Source organism: Pteropus vampyrus, unplaced genomic scaffold, assembly GCF_000151845.1.
Source record: "Pteropus vampyrus isolate Shadow unplaced genomic scaffold, Pvam_2.0 Scaffold9, whole genome shotgun sequence".
NCBI classification, from domain to species: Eukaryota; Metazoa; Chordata; class Mammalia; order Chiroptera; family Pteropodidae; genus Pteropus; species Pteropus vampyrus.
Genome location: NW_011888790.1, coordinates 3,886,205 through 3,903,628, shown reverse-complemented (window position 1 = coordinate 3,903,628; position 17,424 = coordinate 3,886,205). Strand labels below are relative to the sequence as shown.

At 35.1% G+C, this 17,424-nt stretch overlaps 1 non-coding gene across 1 annotated transcript; it reads right to left on the bottom strand.

The window, feature by feature from the left end:
- Positions 1-10,005: 10,005 nt before the first annotated feature.
- Positions 10,006-10,111, bottom strand: LOC111730197. The gene has a single exon (XR_002776594.1). It is a non-coding gene; the product is annotated as a U6 spliceosomal RNA (small nuclear RNA).
- Positions 10,112-17,424: the final 7,313 nt, after the last annotated feature.

Genomic DNA, 17,424 nt, shown 5'->3' with positions numbered 1-17,424 from the left:
TTCCTTCCTTCCCTCTCTCTTTCTCTCCCTCCATCCCTCCCTATCTATTGTCTATCTTCTATTCATCTGCCTATCCACCCATCTTTCGACTATCACAGCTAAACAGCTTTTCCCGAAGTATTTTCCCTCAATTTTATTTTATAAGTATAGAATTTTTGCATTGTGTAATCCCTTGGAAATAATAAGCAGCAATTACAATACAAGAGTTCAGCAGTTAGCTCTTCATGCATTTTTTTTGTAGGATTTTGGAACTGTGACTGATCTCCAAATCTTAGGGGAGGGGAACCATTAAAAGATTTTCAGATACAGCAAGGCTTCCTCTAGCTATTTTTGTAATTTAAAATTGTGATCATATTTTCTTACATTTTTTTGATCCATTTTAATGCTTCTTTTCTGACTGAAATTGACTATTGAAACTCAACACAGTGATAACTTTGATCTCTTTATTAAATGCCTTGATTGTTTATAATATGATGACACTGTTATTTGTTAAGGGGGTATATGAAGAAAGTGATATATTTAGTTCATTAATAATTAGTAGAAAAGTATCATATAAAGAGAGCTAATGCTTTATAGTGTACTTAATGCTTTTCAGGAGCCCTTTTAGGGACTTTGCATAAATTAAATTCTTTAATCCTTAAAATAATCCTATAAGTTACCCTATATTTAGCCTCATTTCATAGTGAGCAAATTGAGACATGGAAGCATGAAACAATATGCCCAAGGTTACATGCTGATGTTGGGATATGAACCCATGTAGCCTGGCTTTAGGCTCTGTGCCTTTAGCCATTACACACACTGTCTATTTTAATAAGTAAGTATTGATTCCATGTGATTTTCCTTACCATTCTATGGGTATATTAGTTTTCTATTGCTTCATAACAAATTACCACAAATTTTGGAGCTTAAAACCACATATACTGTTCTCTCAAAGCTTCCATAGGTCAAGAGTCCAGACTTGGCTTAGCTGGCTGGGTCTTCTGCTCATGGTGTCACAAAGCTGCAGTCAAGGTATCAGCCAGGTCTGAAGGCTCATCTGAGTTTCAAATTCCTCTTCTAAGTTCACACAATTGTTGGCAGAATTCCTGTCCTTGTAGCTGTAGGACTTATTATGGCCCTTTGCTTCTTTAAAGCCAGCAAAAGAAATCTCTTTCTGATTCCAGTGAAGTCCAAAACTCTTCTAAAGAGCTTCCAAATGATTAAATTAGGTTCACCTGGGATACTCTTTTTCTTTTGATGATTTTATCAACTAATTTGGAACCTTAGTTACATCTGTAAAATCCTTTCACTCTTGACATATAATGTGATATAATCAAAGATATAACCTAATCATGTGTGTAACACCAGTGGCAGAGATCATGGGACCATCTTAGAATCCTGCCTATCACAAAAGCACAGTGTGTATGTCTGATTGCTTCTTTCATGAGTGAAGGAGATGGATAAATACTATCATACTTATACAATGGGACGATATTTCCATTAGGACTTAACTCAGCTTTTAAAAATATTGAGGATTTGTTAAAAGAAGTTTTAACATATCTAATTTTTTTCTTTAAACTTTTTCTAGAACTCTTTTGACACTGAAGGAAGGTTGATAGTATAAATAAATTACTTTTTTTAATTATTGCAAATTTACCTTGCTGAGTAGTTTTTCAGAACCTTTCTTAAAGTCATCTAGTCACTTTTGTCCTGTGATCGCTTAGTAGGTGAAAATCAAACTCCATGGTGTGGCAAATCAAGATCCCTCATACACTAACCAAACATGCCATGTTGTCCTTAACTCTTGTCACTGCCTTCCTTTCCCATCGTTTTACTCCAAGTCCTTTTCATGACTCTGGATCTCAGTATACGTGTACCTATATACACAGTTAATTTTATCTGGAATACCTTTTATACCTCGCTGTTATCCTCACACCGGTCTGCTGATAAACTCTCTGGTTCTTCAAGACTTGGCTCCAATGTCATTTCTTTTGTGAAACTTTCCCCAGTTTCCAAGCCAATAGAGAAGAGTGGTAGCTGCAGAAAAAGAATTTGAATTCTAGGTTCAGCTATAGAGTAAAAATGGGGGATAATACTGATCTGAACCCCTTTGGAAGAGCCCTGTGTCATTCTGGATTTAACTATACCGTAGAAAAATACTTCAGGAGAAAATAAAATGGACTTAGGAAATCAAAGCTAAACTAAAAAACATGTAGAATCTTAATGTGTTCTATCACTAAAACAATGTCAATGTGTTCTCTAATGTTTGCAACATCGCTCTCTTAACTCTTCAGTAAAAGGAACCAGAGCTCTTTAAAGACTAAATGAACATTTTACTCTGGTCTGAATGCAAGGATGCTTTAAAAATACCTAGGGTTAGGCTGAAAGAACAACAGTCAGTTTTGAGATATTTCCACTATACAACTTGGAACCATTTGAGCATTAAAAATAGCTATTCATAAACAAGTTGCATTTATGATTCCATGAACCCATAATGATATTCAAAATAGGAAAAGGTAAAGTTCACAAAAGACATTATCATACAAAAGGAAGCTGAACATAAATAGATATGCTTAATTTTTATTAATTTTAAGAGAATAGTGGTGTTGACATATGTGAGTATTCTGTTTCTTCTATTGGGTATATGGCTATTTACAAAACATAGATATATACTTTTCTTTGTCTCTCTATGTAGGCAAGATAAAGAGAATTATGAGTAATTCCAGGAGTTCTAAAAAAGTAAGAAGTATACTAAGAATAAGAAAGATTGTGATCAGTAGTATAGGAATGCATGTGAAGAATGAATGTGTTAAAACAGGATAGGTCTGTCACATTATCCAAGAGTAAACTCGATCTTTCGTCTTCTAGGAAACAAAGCTTCTTGGATGACTGAATCAATTATCAAGAGGTGCTAACAAGGCATTTTAAGTTCTAATGCTAACAAATCATGCCAAACTTATTATAATAATGAAAGGACAACAGTATGTCTTGCTGGCCAAGTGAATCTATAAGAATGTATCATTTCAGAAAAACATGCCATATTCCAGAAATCAAAACTGTGGGAAAGATGTGGGTTTGAAAAGACCCATTGACATGATAAGTGTCTCTGTCTCTAAAAAGAGGGAGGCAAAAAGTAATCACTGGATTAAGCGTAAATCACCCTGGAAATTTCAAGCAGGACCCAGGTCCTGACTAAGAATTAATTGATCAGTAACCTGGAATTTCAGCCTTAGCTGGGCTGAGACAACATGTTTTTTGATGCCGATAGGTTACTTTAACACTGGGAAAGTATGAACTTTTCTCTCGCACTGTGTCTTTAGGAAATGAGACTACAAAACACCACCTTATAAGGGATATAAAAAGAGGACATATAAAGAAGATAGAAAAAGAAGTCTCTTACAGGTATTAAAAAGAACTGGGATGCTTACCCTTCCTTGTCAGTAGACTGCAGAGGACAAAGGAAAGAGAATTAGAGAAGCAGATTTTCAGTTCATGTATCCTGACCAGGAAGTTCTAAGAAGAGTTGTTTTTCCTCTATTAGTGCTGGAACTCTGGAAGGAAAGGACCATGTTGGAAAGCTCTTTGTCAACACGTGAGGTAATGGAGTAGTGTTGGCCTCGGCAAGTGGCTAGATGAATGAGGCAGAACTTTGACTCCTAGGGGTTCTGGAAAGTCTTTTATGCCTCAATGAGTGGATATGTTGGTGCTTGGAAGACCAGGGAACTGGCAGAGGCCTGAGGATGTGCAAAGAGGCTGCAGTGTGGGAAGGCAAACCAGAGGCAAATAGTCTGGACCAGAGTGTGTGTCAGCAAAATGCCCCAAAGACCCCTGGGGACCAGACCATTCATTCACCTCTGGCCTGCCTTGCCCTTGCTACTATGCAATCACATCGGTTCTAGCCTCCCGTCTCTGGAAACACCAGGGAAAGAGAGGAGGCTGGAAAGATTCAGCATTTTTCCAAAAGAAAATGCATCATAGAAGAGTCCATTTCAAAAAGAGGAGACTTTATTATCTAATACTGGCAAATTTAAAAGAGTGTTTTCCACTCCCCAGCACCCACTGAAGTCAATGTTTATGAGTAAATCCATTATAGAAAATAAAGAAGCGGCATTTTCTTCATATAGCTAAGTAGTATTTGAAGTTTCCACCCTGGCTACCTACGAGACACATCTAAGCCCACCCAAGTGAGAGGGGAGTGACCTCAATCTCAATTATATCCCTAGGGCAGGGTGTTTTCCAGTATAACCCGGCTTCCATTTCTCAGATGTCAGCAAAGTCTGGCTGTCTTACAAACTGTTGCTACATATAAACTAGTACAGACTCAAATATTCCCCCAACCACTGTAATTCTGTGAGCATCAGAGCAAGGGAAGAGTTCAAGTTTGGGAAAGGAGGAAATTCATCTGGCCTGAGTTCAGGAAGGGGAGAATGTGATGGGGGGGAGGGGCACATGGATACACAAAGAAGTAACTGGGGATGGGAAAGTGAGCCCTGCTAAGCTCATGGTGTGGTCTTTTTTTCTGTGTCATTTCCAATATAGACTTATAGAGATTAGTTAGATGCTCAGTGCAAAACAATGGGATCAATTTCTGTGGGCCTGCACTTAGCAGGTCCTGTGTGGGCCAAAATGTGAGGTAGGCAGGTTTTTCTTCTGAAACTCACTCCATTAAAGAAGAATTTGGCTTCCAAAGGTGTCACAGCAATAAGAATAGTTAGACTTGGGAGATTCAAAGATATCTCTTACGTATTTGTGGCTAAACAACACCCACATCTAAAGAGGAAAACTAAATCTTATAAAAGACTGATTAAAAAACTAAAGGTGAGGAAGTAGAAATGAAACAATGAGCTATATTCGGCAAAAATAAGCTTTAATAATTGTAAGACAATGCGGAACATTTATATAATGTGGAACATTTATATAATGCAATTATTTCTGGGCCTATTCTGAAAAAGTAAAAGAGAAACACTGCAATTATCTTAAACGTATTAGAAACATATAAATAAACATTCTAAATAATGCACACCCTTCTTTCTGATCCTTAGTCCTTATATTGAGAATAATTACATAGTATTTTGGCTAAATTGTCAAGTTGATTATTTCAACTTTCAAGTTTACTTTGACCTGTTTAGAGAGATTTGGAAGCAACATGGGAAAACATCTGGTACACTGGGATGTCCAGCAGTATCAACGCAGTATTAGTCATGATCATCCTCAAACCAGAGAGGACTGTTTTGGATATGGAAATGTCAGGTTGATTCTAAATGACATGCACAGTTTCCTGCAAAATTCCTCATCTATGAGTGCTAGGGGTTTTCATGCAATGGGAAGGAAATGACCTCAATGTAAGGGGTAAAGTACCATCTCAAGCAGAGGATAAAAATAGATCATTTGGGTTCAGGTCCAAGCCTAATGTCACCTGTCTATTCAAGTTGTTTTACCAAAACTATTGGCAGAACTGAAATAAGTTTTTAAACCATTAAAGTCAATAATTCACCACCTTTTCCATGTATGTACCCTATCAAAAAAAAAAGTATTAGGGCTTAAGTGGGAAAGGAAATCAAAATGAGGAAGGGGGTGGGGTGGGGTTGAGGAATGAGTATAGGAGGAATAAGAGAAGTTTGAATTATTTAACGCCAAGAAATTTCTAATCCCAAGGTCAAAATACTGTCTATTTGTGAGGAGATCTCATCAACCTAACATCAGCAGAGTGTGCACTTTGATTCAGTTTTCCAGTGCAGAGCCGGATTGGTACCTATGTATATGCCCTCTGTCACCATTCCTCCTGTGACCCATGATGTGCATTTTCTGGTTAGGGTGAGGGGGTGGCCCTGATTTAGAAAAATATTCACTGATCCATACACAAATTGGACTTAACACTTTGGCCTTGCTGATTTTGGACTAGCTCATTCCATAATTTCTAGATATGACTGCATTAACCTGCCAACATTTTTCACAAACCTCACCAAGCAAGGACACATCACAAGTTAACACTGCCAATCTGTTTCAATGTCTTATTGAATGTTTGATCTAAATCAATAATATAATTAATAAATGTATATAGGTGAGCACTCTTGAGAACTTGATTGAGGATTTCATTCTTATAAAAAATGATAGCTCTTCTCTCATAACCTCTTCCTATCCTGATTTGTACATATTTTATTTGTCTTCTGAGTGAGTTTATTTCTGGAAGTAGCTACCTAGAAACTTCAAATCATGAAATCTGGGAATCCAGAAGCATGTGGGTTTTGTTTGCCATATTTCTTAATCTCTTATGCCCTCTGGTGGTAAAATCAGGGGACTTGCTGTATTTTCATCTGAATTCTTTAAAGCAATACATTTCATTAAAATAGAATTTAAAAAAGCATTCATCATAATTAGCCACTTACTGAAAATAAATATATTTTAAGGAAATAAAGTGCTTCAACATGGTTTATTTGATACTAAGAATGTGAAGTTACTGTAGAGTAGTGAAGAGTCTTGTGGTTGGTGAAACTGGCCTGACCTTCCTAGAGCAGGGTTGCCAGGCCTTCATTCTGGTATCTGTTTCTACACCTTCCTTTTTAAAATACAGAAGGAAACTTCATAATTGCACATGAGTGCTTGTTACATTTAGGCCAAGACCTTTCTGCTGCTAAACTACATCTAATAGCTTCGGTAGAAATGGAACTCTTTGAAATTCATTGCCTAGATTAAAATTAGACTGTAAGATACTCAATATCCACTGGGGTAAATTATCACTAGGAGTTAATTTACAGAAAAATTACATCATGATCTGGATCATATCCTCTGAAAATATGAGCAATAGTTAGAAAGCTAAAATAATGAGTTCGAGAGAGGGAACATGTTGATTTTGGGGAGAATGTATGTAAAAAATATATTTTCTGAAGCAAAGTATATTTAACATTTGAGAAGAAAATACTTTCTTATTTTGAGAGAATGTTAAGTTGTCCCTTTTAAAACAAAAGTTTGTAACCATAGATGGCAGGATTTTTAAATGCATTTTCTTTTTAATATTTTTTATTATTTGAACTTTTTATTTTGAAAACTTTGTGACTAACAAAAAATTGCAAATATTGTACAAAGTATAATGTAAACTTCCCATATACCCTTTGCCCGACATCCCCAAATGTTAGCATATTACCTAACTACGAGTTTCAAAACTCAGGAAATTAATATTGATACTATACTATTAACTAATCTACAGATGTTATTCAAGTTTTCCCAATTGTCCCATTAATGCCCATTTTATGGTCCAGGGTCCAAATTATGATCAAATTCACAGTGATTAAATTTGTATTTTACATATATGGTAAGAACACCACAGAAGTGATATTGTGGGTTTCTTAGTACATTATATCAGGGAATCCATGATGCATGATGTTAATGTCTTAATATGAGAGATGTTAACTTTGATCAGTTGGTTAAGGTAGTTCTGCTGGATTTCTCCAATTCAAAGCAACTATTTTTCCCCTTGTACTTAATTCATATCTTATAGAGAAATATTTTAAAGACTGTGGAAATATCCTATTTCTTATCCTATATTAGCCCACTGGTGATTTTTAAATTTCCATCATTTCTTTGACATTTATTAATTGGAATTCTACTATAAAAAAGAAAACTTTCTCTTCTCTCCCATTTATTAGTTATTCTATTATTTACATATATTGCTATGGAGACATGGATATTTATTTTATTCTATATGTTATAACCTGTTACTATCATCATTTACTTTGTTCTTCACAGTGGCCCAGATTAGACGATGGGAACCTCTGACTTCTGTGCCCTTTCAACACGTATCCGTCCATCAGATTTTTTTTTTTCCAGAAATTCTATTCTTTCTTGCACCATAACATGTTCTAGGGTTAATATTATACTTTCCTTACCCCAGCCCTGGGATCATTCATTTCTCCAAGAAGCGCTGGTTTCTTTTATTAGAGAAAGGCATCTAGAAATCAAAATTTGGGTGTTTGCTGTGTTGATTGCTACTGGTGTCATTATTTTTAGGCCTCTTCAACAGACAAATTAAAAAAAAAATCTATGTATATGTAAACATGCACACATATACATAATCTAAATTTTTAAATTTCTATCATCTATCTCCCTTCTCTCTCTCTCTCTCTCTCTCTCTCACACACACACACACACACACACATACACCATGAGTTCATTTAATTTCAATCCAATACGCAAAGTTTATTCTAGACATCCTCTTTTCCTTATTTATAACTCCTTTCTCTGACAGTAAAATAGCTGCTTCTCTGCTTCTCATTACTCAAAGTTTATTTACTTATTTGCACAATTCAAAAATATATGTGAACTAGTTTCAGTTACTAACCCATGCCACCCTAGGGGAATATAGGAACTTAATAACTGGTATAGAGTGTTTGTATACATTCCTTTTTATCTTTAAAGTATATAGTCAAAATCCTGTTTTTCAAACTTGTTTCAGTTTATTATATTCTTCTCCACCCACTTCAGTGTAGTTTGTAATGGAGGTAGACTCATTTGTTATTGTTTGAGTTGAATTTTGGGCTATTCCTTCATCCTGCTTGATTTGAATCATTTATTTATATTTTTGGTATATGAAACGTTAACGTGGTTTCTAAAAGTCAGAACTGTATAAAGAGTTACATTCAGAACTGTTTCTTCTCCAGCCCCCATCATGCCTCTCATCCCAAGCCCCTCCCCTTTATCCCTGTATGTAAAAGCAATCTTATTATTTTCTGGGTTGTCCTTTCTGTTTCTTTTGGCACAAATGGGCAGATACATATATATTTTATTTCTCTTTCTTTCCTGAAAGATATATAACAGATATCTTTTTACTTAATGAATTCCAAAAAACAATCCATATTCGTTCGTAGAAATCCTCTTTAATTTTTTTCCTCTTATAGCTTTGTAGATGTACATATTTAACCACTCTCCTGTATTTAGACATTTGCATTGTTTCCAATATTTTGCTACAAACAATGCTATAATTGCTAACCCTGTCTAAACGTATTTTTGTATTATTGGAGGTGTATCTTTTGGGTAAATTCCCAGAAGTGAAATCGCTGAGTTAAAAGGCAAGTGTGTATGTAGTTTTCTTACATACTGCCAAATTTCCATCCAAAAAGCTTGTAGTTTACATTCCTACTAACAGGGGATGAGAGGGCCTGTTTTCCTATGAATGTATTATTAATACTTTTCAGTTGTTGCCAATCTGATAATATTATTTCAGTATAGTTTTAATTTGTATTTCTCTAATTACGAGTGAGATGAAACATCTTTTCCTATCTGTAAAGGTCATTTTTATTTCTCTTTTGTGAATTGTCTGCTTGTGTCTTTTTTCCTATTCTAATGGATTTTTAACAATCCTTTTTCTCCTCAATTTTAAGAATTCTTTATATATTAACAATATTAGTACTTTATCTATAGCTAGATCTATGATGCAAACATTTTTCTAAGTTTTCAGTTTCTTTGACTTTATTATTTTTTGTCAGCAGAAAAATTTTAATTTTTATATGATCAGTTATCAATTTTTTAAAATTGTCTCTGGATTTTGAGTCATAGTGAAGAAATCTTTTCTTATACCAAGGTTAAAGAGGAAATCACCCATGTTTTCATCTAGTACTTCTCCCCCAACTCCATTATTTTTACATTTAAATTCCTATTCCATTTGGAGTTTATGCTTATGTGTGGTATGAGGTATGAATCTAAATTTATTTTATTCTAAATGGTTATCCTATTGTCCCAGAACTATCTATTAAAAAGAGCCATCTATTAAAATTACAGCATTTTTCCTAGTAATTTGTGATACCACCTTTATCACATACTAAATATCCATTTGTACTTGGGCTTGTTTCTGGGTTTTCTGATCTATTCTCTTTGTCCGTTTATCTATTCATGCACCAATGTCATACTGTTTTAATTACGAAGACTTCATTGTATGTTTTATGTTTGATAGAGCTAGTCCTTCCTTCCTCCTAGTCTTTCCTTTTTAGTGTATTCTTGTCTATTCTTGCATGTTTGTTTTTCTACATAATTTAAAAAAATATGGAACTCTTTATGAATTTAGGTGTCATCCTTGCACAGGGACACGCTAATTTTCTCTATATCATTTCAATTTTAGTATGAGTGCTGCCAAAGTGAGTGCTCCACATGATTTTTTTTAATATCAACTCGTGAACCTCCATAAAAAATCTTATTCATGTTCTTGTGTTAAATTTTACATTAATTTAGAGAGAATCAACAAGTTATTGAGTCATGCTATCTAAAAACTGGGAGCGTCTTTCCATTTGTTCAAATTTCCTTTTATAGCTTTCAGGAATGTTTTTCTTATATAGTTTTTTCATCTCTCCTTTAAAACTTATTCTGAAGTAATGCCATTTCTTGACTTGAGCCAGAAATAAACTTTTATTATTTATTAAGCCTTTGAGATTTGGTTTACTTTTTATAGTAGTTAGCCAATTCAGACTAATACAAGGCAGACTTAATTTTATTCCCATCTGAAAATAAAGAAACCGAGGCCATAGATATTGACAAATTTGCTCAAGGTCACAGAGAGAGCAATGGGCAAAACTGACCTTTTAATTCAGATCTTGTACTGTTAACCAGTGTGTAATACTCTTTCCTTTAGAAAAATACTCCACTGTCTTGAAAGAGAGAGAGCAAGTTCATTCCTCACCCTCCTTTTCTTTGTCACTGTGGCAGCATAACATTAATTGTAGGGAACTGAGGAGAAGTATAGGAAGACTGCTCAATGGGTAATAGCACTGGAATGAACCAGCAAGCCACGTAGACAAAAAAAACTATATAAGATTTTGTAGCTATAAAATTCATAAAAGTTCAGCTCTGGTCTACCTTTCAAATATTCCAAGTGTGCAACCAGCATGATTTTTCAAAAATGTAAATAGTTAACTGTCATTCCCCTTCCTTAAATCTTTCAATGGATTCGCATTGGTCCCAGAATAAAGGCAAAGATCCTTCACATGGCTTCTGTTTTACTCTCCAGGCTCAGCCTCACCCCATGCTTTCTCCACACTGGCAATCTAGCCATAATGAGGTACCCGCAGTACTTCATCCTTCGCATCTCATTCAGACAGCATCTCTTCCAGGATGTCTTTCCTCATCTCCTGCCTTATATACCTCTTCCATGCCTGCTGTAGTACCTCGGTGTAACTTGTATCACAATGTATTTGTTTTAAATTTCATTTTATTATTAATTTCAAGTATGTAGTACATTGGTTAGACATTTATACAATTTATGAAACAACCCCCCTAATTGCTCTTTCTCTCCTCTGGCTCTCCATCTAGCCAATACATTAATGCTAACTGCTCCCCATCCCCATGACTATCTATCAACTACTAATTTGTACTTCTTTAAGCTTTCACTCCATTCTCCCAGTCCCCCAACCCCCCTCTCCTCTGGCCGTCACCAGATTGTCCTCTATCTTTGTGAGCCTGTTTTTGATTAGTTTGTTCTTTTTGTTCCTTAGATTTCGCATATAAGTGAAATCATATGGCATTTATTTTTCTCTATCTGACTTATTTCACTCAGCGTAAAATCTCTAGGTCCATCCATGTCATTGCAAATGGTAGGATTTCATTTTTTTAATGGCTGAGTAATATTCCATTGTACATATAAACCATAAAGATGTATTTTTATCACTTAATTATTGTCTGTCTTTTAAACTTTTGAGGGTAGAGATCATGTTAGTTAATTTTAGATTCCAGATTCTAGTACCATGCCTCACATAGTAGGCACTTAACTTATGTTTGTTGACTGAGTGAATATTTTTTTCTTATCTTTTTTGATTTCATGACATACTCATTTCTTCTTACTATATTTTCTTTTTCCCTGCATGAGAAATAATTTTCCTATATATCCTCAGGATTGTCACCATCATGAGCTGTGGGCTGTCATGAACTTTTCAAACTCTCAGGAGGAACCTCAAATCAATGATGTAAGATTTTTTAAAAAGAAAATAATCAACTGACATATTTTTGTCTTTCCATTTACTTTATTTTTCATATGGGAATGATTAGCAGTTGTCATTGAGATGAGTAATCCCCAGCCTTTTGTAAAATGCAAACCTGAAAATGTTCTTTGAAATCTGACCATGCCATTTCTAAAAGGCATCACTTTCTGTCAAAAGTTTGCTTCAAATCCGGCAATCGATATTTTACAAGTATCAGATGTATTCTCTGGACCATTTTTCTTGACATTTGGCAGTAATAAAAGCTATTGTTTATTGAGCTCCATCTATGTGTTAGACACTCTTCTAAATATATTACATACAGATTACTTTATGAAGCATTTTACAGATAAAGAAACTGAGGCATACAGAGGTCAAGTAATTTGTCCAAGGTGACTTAGACACGGCCAGTGATAAAAGGAACTAAGATTAGATTTTTCAGGGGAATTAAATCCAGAGTCCATATTCTGAAATTACAATAGACCACATTCTCCATCTATATTTCATCCAACTTCACTTTCTAGAATATGGAATGTTGTTTGTGTAATACATGTGTGTCTACTCTTATCTCCCAAGTGAGATCCTAAGATCAGAGGAAGTGTCTTATTTCTTTAGCCTCCACAATATCTAGTATAGTGCTGGACACATGGTGTGACCATTTCATAAACATGTACCCAATTACTCTGAAAGTTTAAAATTTTCCCCTGGTCTTAGGAAATTGTATATAAGGATTTTAACAAGTTAGGATAAAGTATCATATTTTTAAAAATCTCTTAATTTGTTGATCCGAAAGATGAATTTGTGATTATGATTATAATAGATGCGACAGCAACTTAAGAAGGGAAGGAGAGTCCCATAACAGCACTCATCTACTCTGTTTCCTGTCGGGCTTCCAGATGGATGTAATAATGCTTTGATGGCTACCAATGAAATTGTGTGCTTTGTGACCTAATTGTTTTGTACCAACACCAGTTAATAAAGCGTTCATTTAATTCATCCTCTTTCATAGTTTCCTCTCCTGAGGGCTGTGGCTCTTCTCTGAAAGAGGGGTAGGAAGTTTGTTGTCACTGTATGAAGGTGTAAGTGAGTACTTCTTTACCCCAAAGACACCCCCAACTCAGCTTATGTACTCTAACTCTCTTGTAATAATGAGTGCCTTCCTGAAATACCTCTCAATGCTTGGGAGGTTAAAATATTCATCCATGTCACAATAAGTGAGGTCTGGGGAAGTCACAATGATACCAACCTCAAGAAAACAATAACTTTTCATTAGTAAGACCTTTATTCTTCACGCAAATAGACCCATGCAGACTACTAAACTTGCCTGTACATGTCTGAATTTACTGAATATCTGTTTACAAAAATATATCTAGAAAGTTGCAATCCCATTATTATTCTCTCAAATCAATGCCAAATTCAAGAAAACAAAAAGAGAAATAATTATACATATTAAAGTTTTTCATTAAAGCTTTTATAAGATAACACCAAGTCTTCCTATAAGATTTGTCACATTATCTTTTTTATTAATAAGTACTTTTCTAATCATTTTGGATTATGAAAATAATAAATGTGTGTGGTAGAACTATTGAAAATCAGAAATATATTTTTAAGTGTTTACTTACTAATTTATAATCTCTTCACTCAAAGATACTGTTAATATTTTGGGATTATTTTTGTCTAGATAGATGGATAGATTGCAGGAGGGAAACATAACTGCTACTGATATATATATATATCAGTGTATTGTTGGATATTTTGACGCTTTCACTGAGATGAACATCAAATTGCTCTTCCAAATCCTGTCTGAATTAGATAGAAAAGTGCATGATGAACTGCACAGAGACAGAGAGAGATTTTCTAAAGGAATGAAGCCATCTACATCTGCCCAATAAAATCCTAGAACTAAAACACAAAGAAAAAGAATTTTTTTTTTTTTTGGTAAAAGTTTCCAGAACCTAGATGCTTATCTGAGCTTTATCAAAATGATTCAAGTCCAAGGGAATCCTGTTTGTGTCTGAAATTCCTCACCACTGTGCAAGGGCAAAAATGTGACCAGTACATCTTTATTAGATTTTTAGTTACTTCATTTTCTTAAGCCAAGCTGCAAATCTCACAAATACAACTGTACATGCAGTATTTTGCCTCCTTTGGGTGGTCATCACCTGGTGGGAGGACTAACGGGAAAGAAAATTGGAGACAACATCAAGAGGTGTTTTCTGAACCTTAATACTGGTATGGTGATATTATCTCTACTTATGCAAATAATTTTACCTTATCTTTGTTACTATGAGAAGTAAACATATTTACCTAGAGAAAAATGGTGACGAATTTATCAGCCAAAAAATCAGAAACTAAAAGGAATTAGATTAGTTCTAAAGAAATTAGATTGGGAAATGTAGCAAGGGAAATAAGAGAAAAACTTTACTTAATATTTTGTGCAATGGAGCACACAAGGCTTTTATAGTGTGGAAATGCAAATTAAAATATACACTATTTTATAGCTATCATATTGAAAAGGATTAAAACACCGAGTGTGGACAAGGATGTGGAGAAATGGAAACTCTCACACAGTACTAGGAAAGTACAGAGCAGTTATGTAACATCTTACAAAACTAAAAATATAAGTGCCTTCCCATAGAGCTTAGGGAAAATCAGAAAAATTATGTTTTTTTTTTTAACATGATAAGATATAAATGATGATGAAATATCAAGGTCAAATGTTCTGCATCCTTGCTAAGTTTTCGGAAAGAGACAGATTCTGGAGCACTGGTCCACAAGGACAAGAAAGTGGAAGTGCACAGGTAATAAGAAGGTACATTGTAGACATTTTAAAAGCAGAAATATGACCAACTAAAAGTCAGTTTGCTGTCATATTATCACCATATGCCAACATTTTTAAACAGTATTCCCCTCTAAAAAATAAGTCTTTTGTCTAAATTTTTTTATAATTGTTACGGTTATTACACATTTTTAAAGTACTTTAGTTATCCTTTAATTGTCATTGTCTTCTGCATAGAAATTAATTCAGAGAAGTTTTGGTCATGCAGTCAATCCCTGATACTCATGGACTCGGCTACATAATACCTCAAGGATAATGGAGTTGAAGCAAGGTTTTCTAGAACAGGGTAGATTGCACCAAACTGGTAGATATAGGGAACAGTCAGTGGAAAGGGAATGATTAAAGAGAAGCGGTGGTATATAATTAATGCATCTAAGTCTGTAGGCTTTTGTAGATGTGATTCTCTTTTGTTCACACCCTTGGGTGATTCTGGGCCTGACTATGACTTACTTGACCGATGAGACAATAATACATGAGAAACAAACAGCAACTTGTAAATTGCTTGCACAGAGGAACTTGTTCTTTTGTGGCCCTTAGGGGATCTTGCAATTACAACCATGTGAACAAGCCCAAGCTAGACATCTGGATGACGAGTGACACCTGGCTTAGCCTCTTTTGCCACCTCAACTGACATCAGTCCAATTTCCAGACAAGCAAGTAAGGCCATTCTAGACCATCCAGCTGCAGACAAGCCTCGAGCTCACCAGTGAGGTGTGTTAATATAGCTGAGACTAGCCAAAGCTGGCCCATTTGAGTAGAAATATCCATATACCTTTAGATTTTTGAGCACTTATGTATGATTATTGTTTTAAGCCACTAAGTTTTGAGGTGGTTTATTACATAACAAAAGCTAACTGATACAAGTTTCTTGAATAGGTGAGTAAAGATGGGATAGAAGGCAGAGGTAGAAGGAAAGGATTAATCTTGGATATGAGATAATGTATACATATCTATGTTAGAATCTCCTCCACCCCGCTCCCACACACATTCCTTTCCCTAGATTCCCTTAAGGTCAAGAGAAAGAATGCAGGCTCTGAACTGAGACTACCTAAATTTAAATCTTGGCTTTGTTTTTTTGGCTGAGTGATCTTAGGCACACATCTTATTCATCTGTAAAATAGGAATGATAGTACTTACCTCATAAAGTTGTTGAAAAGATTAAGTGACAACATATGTCACTTAAATGCTAGCTAAGTAGATATGTGGGTGAAGATACAGCATAAATTTGAGATGAAAGAGAATGTTGAGAGAATATGTATTAGCTAATATCAAAATCCTCAAGAATATAGGAGGTAGATTACCTTTAAAGAGTAAAAGGTAGAACAATAAGAATTTGGGGATAAAGAAAATGAGTGATGGTGAAAGTTTAAGGACAATGTTTATAGAGGAATTTTTACAAATGGTTGAGTAACAATAATAATCCAATTGAGGTTAAAAAGAATAAATTCATAACAGACACATAGCACAGGTTTCATTTTCTACTACAAAGCTCAGTAGCTCAGGATTAGATGGGAAGAGCAAATAATGGGATTGTTGGATGGCAAAGGATGTGGCAGGTGAAAAAATAAATAGTGAGATTTAGGTAGCTAATACCAGAAATAGTTGACTATTGGGACTGAGTTAGCCTGGAGGCGAGAGAGATCACAAAGGGACTGACTGACTGAGAGAACAGAATGGAGTCGAAGGTGAGGAGCAGGAGTCACGCAGACCTACTTGTAAGTAGGAAGCTGCAACTTTTTCAGTTGGTGGATAATATTCTATCCTTCGTGACTTTGCTCCATTGCCTGGAGCCAATGTCTTGTTATCCTATGATTTTGTGTAGTTTTTTTTTCAAGACTTATTTTCTGAACTTCTTTAAGAGACAACAAACTATTTAAAAGAGAGCTCTGGGTTTAAAATTCAGCCCATCTTGATGGCTCTCATCTCAGGATGCTATGCCTATTTCAGTGATCATCTGTCTTAGCTACTAAAACTTTTCTGTAAGTGACCATTATTATCCTTGCATGTTGAGATAGCAAGAAATAGGGTTTTCTCTAGCACTCAGATGTGCATCTGGGGGTCTCTGAATCTAGCCTCATTTGAGCATCCCCTGCTCTCCTGAGTGAGCCTGTGAACTCCTGCCCCTCTTCTCTGCCTTTTTAGGTTCTGTCCCTTTTCTAGAGCCAGCTCACATCTCTCAGCCCTATACAATGTCTTCCTCCTCAGAATCATGACAGCAATTCATCTGACACTTAGTATGGGCTGTCTCTTATTCTGAGTTTTCTTAAGACTTAAGAATCAATACATTTTGAACTAAAAGAGGTCTCAGAGAATGGCTAATTCAATTCCCTCGTATCGTTAATAAGAAAATTGAAATCCAGAGACACTTCGTAGTGACAGAACCAAGACTAGAATCCAGCCCATCTTTGTCATTATTTTGTGATCTTTCTACTGTGTTATTTGTATGTCTGAAAGGATATTGGGTTCCTCAGGACAAGCACTTTTTGAATCTATAACGTTTATTTTTGGGGATCCTCAATAGATATTCATCCACAGTTACATAGTGCTTTACCAATCTACATAAGGCAGCTGAAAGAGGAATAAATTCTGTGTAGAACAGATTTGGCACTTAAAAAAATCATTAATGTTTTTTAAACCCTTAGATATATAGTT